We start from the raw sequence: 9404 nt of genomic DNA, 5'->3' as shown, positions 1-9404 counted from the left end.
CAATTTGCATTTCTTTGATGATCAGTGATGAGCATCTTTTCATAAGTCTACTGGCCATCTGTGTGTCCTCTTTGGAAAAGTATGTATTGAGATCCTTTGCCCATTTTTTAATTGAATTCTTTTGTTGTTGTTGTTGAGTTTTATAAGTTCTTCATACACTTTGGCTATTAATCCCTCATCAAATAAATCAGTGAATATGTCCTATTCAGTGGGTTGTCTTTTTATTCTCTTAATGGTTTCCTTTGCTTTACAAAAACTTCTTAGTTTGATGTGGTCTCATTTGTTTATATTTTCTTTTGTTTCCCTTGCTAGAGGAGATATAAGAAAAAAATATTGCTATGAAAAATATCCGAGATTTACTTCCTATGAGTTCTAGGATTTTTATGGTTTTGAGTCTAACATTTAAGTCTTTGATGCATTTTGAGTTAATTCCTTTGTATGGTATAAGAAAGTGATCTAGTTTCATATTTATACATGTGTCTGTTCAATTTTCCCAATATTATTTGTTGTGACAACTTAGTTGTTCATTGATTGCTTTCTCATATGTGCCTTGACCGTGGGCCTTCAGCAGACCGAGTAACCCCTTGCTGAAGCCAGCAACTTTGGGTCCAAGCTGGTGAGCTTTGCTCAAACCAGATGAGCCCATGCTCAAGCTGGTGACCTCGGGGTCTTGAACCTGCGTCCTCCACATCCCAGTCTGACGCTCTATGTACTACGCCACCACCTGGTCAGCCAATATTATTTGTTGAATAGATTATCTTTACCCACTGTATATTTTTGTCAAATATTACTTGGCTATAAAGAAATGGTTTTATTTCTGGGCTTTCTGTTCTGTTCCATTAATCCATATGTCTGTTTTATATGCCAGTACCATGTTGTTTTGATCACTATGGCCTTGTAGTATAGTTTGATCAAAATCACTTTTACTGTTTGGGGTCTTTTGTGGTTCCATATAAATTTTTAGAATATTTGTTCTAATTCTGGAAATATGCCATTAGTGTCTTGGTAGGAATTGGGTTAAAACTATACCTTGTTTTAGGTAGTATGGACATTTTAATGATATTAATTCTTCCTATCCATGAACACAGTACTGTATATGTTTCCACTTATTTGTATCTCGTTCAATTTGTTTCTTAATGTCTTATAATTTTCTGAGTGCAAGTCTTTTACATCTTTGGCTATTTTTTTTTTCTAGATATTTTAATCTTTTTGAACCAACTGTGAATAGGATTGTTTTCTTAGTTTTTCTTTCTGATAGTTTATTATTGGTGCATAAAAATGCAACTGATTTCTGGATATTTATTTGTATCTTCCTACTTTACTGAATTTATTTATCAGTTCTAGTAATTTTTTGGGTTGACTCTTTAGTGTTCTCTATATACAGTATCATGTCATCTTCAAATAATGACATTTTTACTTCTTTCTTTCCAATTCGGATGCATTTTATAGCTTTTTCCTGTGTGATTGCTGTGGCTAGAACTTCCAGTGCTATGTTGAATGAGACAGCTAAAAGTAGACATCCTGTCTTGTTTCTGATCTTAAGAGAAACACTTTTAGATTATGCCCATTGAGTATGATGTCAGCTGTGGGTTTGTCATATATGGCCTTTATTACGTTGAGATGTTTCCTCCATTCCCACTTTGCTGAGAGTTTTTATTATAAACAGGTGTAAGATTTTATCAAATACTTTGTCTGCATTTATTGTTATGATCATGTGGTTTTTATTCTTCATTTTGTTTGTGTGATGTGTTATGTCTCTTGATTTTTGAATATTGTACCAGACTTGCGACCCTGGAATAAATCCCACTTGATATGGTGTCTGATCTTTTTAGTATTACTGGATCCATTTTGTTAATATATTTTTTAAGATTTTAGCATCTATGTTCATCAGGGATATTGACCTATAATTTTCTTTCTTTGTAGTGTCTTTATCTGCTTTGGAATTAGGATAATGCTGGCCTCATAAAATGAGCTTGGGAGTCTTTCCTTCTCTTGGATTTTTTGGAACAGTTTGATAAGGATAAGAGTTCTTTGAATGTTTTGTAAATTTCAACTGTGAAGCTTTTGTTTATTGGGAGTATTTTCATTACTGCTTCAATTTAACTGGCTGTAATCTGTTTATTCAGATTTTCTGATTCTTCCTAATTCAGTTTTGGAAGATTTTATGTTTCCAAGACTTTATCCATTTCATCCAGATTGTTTAATTCGTTGGCATATAGTTGCTTATATTATTTTTCTTATAATACTTTGTATTTCTTTGGTGTCAGTTGTTACTTCTCCGCTTTCATTTCTAATTTTATTTATTTGGGTCCTCTCTCTTTTTTTCTTGATGAGTCTGGTTAAAGTTTTGTCAATTTTGTTTACCTTTTAAAAGAACAAGCTTTTGGTTTCACTGACCTTCTGTGTTGTTTTTTCAGTCTTTATTTTGTTTATTTCTGCTCTGATTTTTTTTAATGATCTCTGAACTTTTTAGTGGCCTCCCGCCCTCTCAAGGGGTGCCCCACATCTGCTGCCTTTAATGTGCCAACATTTCAGTGGTGTTGACCTCAGACACCACTTTGCTGTGCAAACCCTTCTGGTGGTGGTTTTTAGGATGGATTGTGTGGACTTGCTGCTGCTGTCCAGGGCATCACTAAGACTGAAATCTTCCCCTTCTTCCAGCGGGCAGCTGTGGGTGATGATCTCAGCCTCCAGCTTGACCTTGATGTTCAGCAGGGTCTTGTACTCCTGGGCCTGGTGCTGCCCCTTTGCCCGGGTCTGACACAGCTCTGACTCTAGGTGCGGCAGGATCCCCTTGAGTTGTTCCATCTGCATGGCATAGTGCATCTCCACCTCCCTCAGGCTGTCCCTTGGAGCGTCGCTCTGTTGCGACCAGAGCCATTCTAGCGCCTGAGGCAGAGGCCACAGAGCCATCCTCAGCGCCCGGGCAAACGCTGCTCCAATGGAGCCTTGGCTGTGGGAGGGGAAGAGAGAGACAGAGAGGAAGGAGAGGGGGAGGGGTGGAGAAGCAGATGGGCGCTTCTCCTGTGTGCCCTGGCCGGGAATCGAACCTGGGACTCCCGCACACCAGGCCGACGCTCTACCACTGAGCCAACTGGCCAGGGCCCAAACTGGCTTTCAGATTTCTCATGGGGTCCAGATCAATCTCCAAAGACTGGACCGTCCGTCTCAGCTCTGTGTCATCTCAGCTGCTCCTATCTCAGCGGTCTGTGAGGTGACCCCTGTGGTGCTCTCCTCTGCTGTCACCAGTACTTGTCTAGCTTCTCTGGGTTCTTCTGAGCCAGCTCATCATACTGGGCCTGATGTCTGCCATGATCTTGCTGAGGTTCTGAGATTTGCGGGCACCCAACTCCATGGTCAACCCAGAACTGGCAATCCGGCTTTGTAGACCATTTACTTCCTCCTCATGGTTCTTACTCATGAAGAGCAGTTCCTCCTTGAGAGGCGTGGTCTCTGCTTCCAGCGGCAGCGGAGTGATATTGGTGTCATCAGTGACCTTTCAGAGCCCATTAATGTTACTCTCCTCAGACTGGCGCATGGCCAGCGCCATCTCATACTTGACTCTGAAGCCATCAGCAGCAAGATGGGCATTGTCAATTTGCAGAACAATGCGGGCATTGTCAATTTGCAGAACGATGCGGGCATTGCCCGCAGAACTTGCAAAGATCTGAGCTCACAGGTTCTCGATGGTCTTGAATCAATGCCCACAGTCTCTGACCTGGGGTTCCTTCTTTTCCAAGTGTTCCCAGATTCTGATTTTCAGTCTCCGATTATCAGCCTCCAGGCTTCTCACCCTCTCCAGGTAGGAAGGAGGCTAGGCAGTCATTCAGACATTGCATAGTCTCCTTCTCACTCTGGATGCCGCCTATGCCCACCAGACCCCCAGCCATCCCCGCAGCCAGGCCCGTGGACCTCCTGTTGCCCCACATGCTGGTGGAGTGGGACATGGAGATCTTAGAGTCAGAGCCCCCCCATGCCTGTATAGATGCTGGCCGTGTTGCTGGCTGGCCAGACCCAGTGGCTGGGGGACTGCATGGAGCCCAGGGTCTGGTAGCTTGTGTAGAAGCTGGAGTGGGTGCTGAAGCGCGTGTTGTTCAGGGAGGAAGGCGAGATTCTGTGAGTCCGGTTCAAGCAACCTACTCTGGTCTTTATTATTTTCTCTACTCACTTTAGGTTTCATTTGTTGTTCTTTTTCAAGTCTTTTTAAGTATAAAATTACATTGTTTATTTGAGATTTATCTTGTTTCTATAGATAGGTCTGTAATAAAAAGAATCTTTCTTTAGGACCACTTTTACTGTGTCCTATAGGTTTTGGATCTTATGTTCTCATTTTCATTTGTTTCAAAGTATCTTTTTAAAAATTTTTTTGTATTTTTCTGAAGTGAGAAGCAGGGAGGCAGTCAGACAGACTCCTGCATGCACCTGACTGGGATCCACCCAGGATGCCCACCAGGGGGCGATGCTCTGCCCATCTGGGGCATTGTTCCCTTGCAGCTGGAGCCATTCTAGCCCCTGAGGTGGAGGCGATGGAGCCATCCTCAACGCCCAGGTCAACTTTTGCTTTAATGGAGTCTTGGCTGCAGGAGCGGAAAAGAGAGATAGAGAGAAAGGAGAGGGAGAAGGGTGGAGAAGCAGATGGGCGCTTCTCCTGTGTGCCCTGGCCGGGAATCAAACCTGGGACTTCCACACACTGGGCTGACGCTCTACTGCTGAGCCAACCAGCCAGGGCTCAAGGTATCTTTTGATTATTTTCTTGATCTCACCATTAACCCATTTATTGTTTAGTAACATGGTGGTATAAAACCTCCATGTCTTTGTGTGTTTCAGTTTTTTTGTGACTGATTTCTAGTTTTATATCATTATGATTAGAGAAGATGCTTGATGTGATTTCAATCTTTTTAAATTTATTGAGACTTGTTTTGTGTCCCAACATGTGGCATATCCTAGACAATGTTTTATATGCACTTGAAGAGAATGTATATTCTGCTGCTCTGAGGTAAAAATTTTTGAAGATATCAATTAAATCCATCTGATCTAGTGTGTTATATAAGGCTGCCAAATCCTTGATTTTCTGCCTGGAAAATCTATCCTCTGATGTCAATGGGGTGTTAAAATCCTTTACTATGACTGTATTACTGTTGCTCTCTCCCTTTATGTCCATCAAGATTTGCTTTACGTACTTAGGGGCTATGTTGGATGTATACTATGTTGGGTGCATAAATGTTTACAAGGGTTACATAGCCTCTTGTTGGATTGTTTCCTTCATTATTATGCAGTGTTCTTCTTTGTCTCTTGCTATAGAACTTTTGTTAAAGTCTATTGTGTCAGATATAAATATTGCTACCCCAGCTTTTTTTTTATTTCCATTTGCATGAAATATTTTTTCCAAACCTTTACTTTTAGTCTGTATGTAACTTTCATTCTGAGGTGAGTCTCTTGTAGACAATATATATATGGGTCCTGTTTTCTTATTTATTCAGCTACCCTACATCTTTTGATTGGCACATTTAAGTCATTTACATTTAAAGTAATTATTGATAAGTATGTACTTATTGCCAATATGTTCTTTTAACCATGTTCCTCTCTTTTTCATCTCCTCTTTATTCTTCCACTTCTTCATCTTCTTCTCCTCCTCCTTCTGCTTCTCTACCTCCTGCATTTCCTCCTCTTCCTTCTACTTCATACAGCAGACCTATTCACATTCCTTGTAATACTGTACTGGTTTGGTGGTAGCAAACTTCTTTAGCTTTTTCTTGTCTGGGAAACTCTCTTTCAATTTCAAATGAGAGCCTTATTGGGTAAAGTAGTCTTGGTTGTAGGTATTTGCTTTGCATCACTTTGTATACTTCATAACGATCCCTTCTGGCTTAAAATGTTTCTGTTGAGATATCAGCTGACAGTCTTATGGGAGCTCCTTTGACAGTAACTGACTATCTTTCTCTTGCAGAGAGATAGTCTATTTAAAATTGTCTCTTTGTCTTTAACCTTTGGCATTTTAATTATGATGAGTCTGGTGAGGGTTTCTTTGGGTCCATCTTATTTGGGATTCACTGCAGTTCTTGGACTTGTGTGTCTTTTTCCTTCACCAGATTAGGGAAGTTTTAAGTCAATATTTTTTTCAAACAGGTCCTTGATCCCTTGCTCTCTCTTCTCCTTCTGGTAACCCTACGGCATAAGTGTTGTCCCAAAAATACCTTAAACTTTCCTCAATTTTATAATTATTTTTTTTCCTTCCTCTCTGATTGATTGGATTTTTCTACCTTGTTGTCCAACTCATTGATTTAATCCTCTGCTTCATCCAACCTGTTGTTAACTATTTCCAGTGTATTCTTTTTTTTAAATTTATTTATTTATTTATTTATTTTAGAAAGAGAGAGAGAGAAGGGGAGAGGAGCATGACGCTCCCATATGTGCCTTGACCAGGCAAGCCCAGGGTTTCCAACCAGCAACCTCAGCATTCCAGGTCGATGCTTTATCCACTGCGCCACCACAGGTCAGACACTTTCAGTATATTCTTCACTTCATATATTGTATTCTTCATCTTTGACTGGATCTTTCTGATGGTTTCTATGTCCTCTTTCATGCTGTTGAACATCCCTATAATCATTACTTTAAACTTTATATCTGATAGATTGTTTGCCTCCATTTTGTTTAGCTCTTTTCCTGGATATTTCTCCTGTTCTTTCATTTGGGACGTGTACCTTTGTCTCTCCATTTTGGCTGCCTCTTTGTGTTTGTTTCTAGGTATTATATATTTCTGCTATGACTCTGAGTCTTTGTAGGGTAGCCTTATGTAGTAGGTGTCCTGTGGGGTCCAGTGTTGTAGTCTCCTTGATCACCTGAGCTAGGTGCTCCAAAAATATTCCTTTTGTGGGTTATGTGGGCCCACCTGTGGTAATTGAGTCTTGATTGCTATTGGCTTGTTCATGCTTGGATTGACCCTCAGGCTGGCTGACTGTGAGGCTCAACCTTGACCACAGCATGTGAGCTGCTGTGCTGCTGCTGACCACAGTAAGAAGAATTTGCCTTAGCAGATTTTGGTGTCTACTGAGGTCTCTCTTTGGGTATGCTGCTTTGAAGTTTACTGGATATGACTCTGATGTCTGTAGCTGACTACTGGGTTTGTTGACTCCAGGTCTTTTGGGAGAGACTCTGGTGCAGCCCAGTATCAGATGTTGCCTGTTACTGGCCCTTGGCAACCTGTTTGGAGCTGTAAGCAATCTACAGTGTGTGGCTTCTTTTCCTGGGTGCATGTGGGAAAAACAAAGATGCACACCAAGATTAGCTTTTACCAGCTCTGGTCCCAGGAACAGGTCAACAAAAGTCTGAAGACACCCAAGATTTGCCTCCATCTGCTTCTGCCTGCTGGCTTCCTGTTAGGCTCAGTCACTGAAAGAGCCTCTGGTTTTACACCTCAGTGGGGCACAAGCTCCACAGGGTGGAGTGAGAGGGAGTCCAGAGAATAGGGTTATTGCTTTTCCCCAAGCTGATGCTGCACAGAGGAGAATTCTCCACTCAAGAAAGATGTTGTTTGTGCTGTGGGAGAATGATTTATGCACAAGGATCTTGGAAGCTGTCCTTTCAGCTCTCTCCCTAGAAAGAAACCCCAGTCTGTCCTCATGAGACTGTAGTTGATTCTGCCCTTCCTCAGCCATATTCCAGGATGAGAGGCTGTGAACAAAATATGTATGTTTGCCCTTTAAGAGGGCGCCTGTGTCTCTAATGGACTCCTGTTTCTCCCTAGTGGACAGACACATAGCCAGATGTTATGTGAGTGCTTCTTCCCAGTGTTGGTATTCTGGGCTGGGGAACTTGGTTTAAATCCCACTCTTCTCAGGGTGATCCCTCCACAGCTGAGATATCTCCCTCTAGAATCTCAGTCACCTCCCATGGGAGCAGGACCAGCCCTTTTTGTGTCTCATCCTTTCCAACCAGCGTCAATGTGGCTTTTTCTGTAGATCCTTGGTTATAAGACTTGTATTTAGCTAGTCTTTAGTTGGTTATTCAGGTTAATTGCTCTATATTTCTGTTGTAATTTCAGTTTGGTCCTGGGAGGAGGTGAGTGTAACATTCACCTACTCTGCCACCATCTTGGATCCTCCAACCACCTTATTTGTAGTGGTTGTCACCCCTAAACTGTCTCCTGCTTTTTATCCTGCTATACTTTTTTTTTTTTTTTTTACAGGGACAGAGAGAGAGTCAGAGAGAGGGATAGATAGGGACAGACAGACAGAAACAGAGAGAGAGATGAGAAGCATCAATTATCAGTTTTTTGTTGTGACACCTTAGCTATTCATCGACTGCCCTCTCATATGTGCCTTGACCGTGGGGCTACAGCAGACCGAGTAAACCCTTGCTCGAGCCAGCGACTCTGGGTCCAAGCTGGTGAGCTTTGCTCAAACCAGATGAGCCCGCGCTCAAGCCAGCAACCTTGGGGTCTCGAACCTGGGTCCTTCTGCATCCCAGTTTGATGCTCCATCCACTGCGCCACCGCCTGGTCAGGCTATACTTTTTTTAATGCACGTATAATCGTTATTTTACTTGTCTTGTTTATTGCTCCGCGAGGGCAGGTATTTTTTCTGTCGTTGTTCCTGCTATATCTTTGGCACCAAGATCAGCGCTGGGCACACAGCAGGCCCTCAGAAAATATCTGTTGAATGGATGAATGAGTGGTGAGTGGTTGTCTAGTCTTTGCACATACATAGTATACACTTTTTTTTTTTTTGTATTTTTCTGAAGCTGGGAACGGGGAGAAACAGTCAGACAGACTCCCGCATGCGCCCGACTGGGATTCACCTGGCACGCCCACCAGGGGCAACGCTCTGCCCACCAGGGGGCGATGCTCTGCCCCTCCGGGGCGTCGCTCTGCTGCGACCAGAGCCACTCTAGCGCCTGAGGCAGAGGCCAAGGAGCCATCCCCAGCGCCCAGGCCATCCTTGCTCCAATGGAACCTTGACTGCGGGAGGGGAAGAGAGAGACAGAGAGGAAGGAGGGGGGGTGGAGAAGCAAATGGGCGCTTCTCCTGTGTGCCCTGGCTGGGAATCGAACCCGGGTCCCCCGCATGCCAGGCCAATGCTCTACTGCTGAGCCAACCACCGGCCAGGGCGTATACACTTTTATGTGGCCATCCTTACCTGTCTTCAGCCACATACTTCAGCACCATTTCTTCTGCAGATATACAGAGCCATCACCTATTCCAAGGTAGGATGAGCTGTTTCTACAGCCTGTTCCCAGGAATCTGCAGGACTCTGCTAACTTCTTCCCCTCTCTCCCCTAGACCAGGGCCTCTGCGCTCCCCATCCGGAGAACTGTTTATTTTTCCTTTGGGATGATGTCTTTCATCCAGCTCTGGCTTACCAACAGGGCTCTGTGTTCAAGCTGCATTCCTTCCTCCATGAAAAAGT

General features: G+C 43.0%; 1 pseudogene; it reads right to left on the bottom strand.

Moving 5' to 3' along the window:
* Window positions 1-2515: 2515 nt before the first annotated feature.
* On the bottom strand, window positions 2516-9163 carry LOC136382920 (keratin, type I cytoskeletal 18 pseudogene; annotated as a pseudogene).
* Between the last annotated feature and the right edge of the window lie 241 nt (window positions 9164-9404).

Source organism: Saccopteryx leptura, chromosome 11 (genome assembly GCF_036850995.1).
Source record: "Saccopteryx leptura isolate mSacLep1 chromosome 11, mSacLep1_pri_phased_curated, whole genome shotgun sequence".
In the NCBI taxonomy this organism is placed as follows: Eukaryota; Metazoa; Chordata; class Mammalia; order Chiroptera; family Emballonuridae; genus Saccopteryx; species Saccopteryx leptura.
This window is presented reverse-complemented; position numbering and strand designations above follow the sequence as displayed.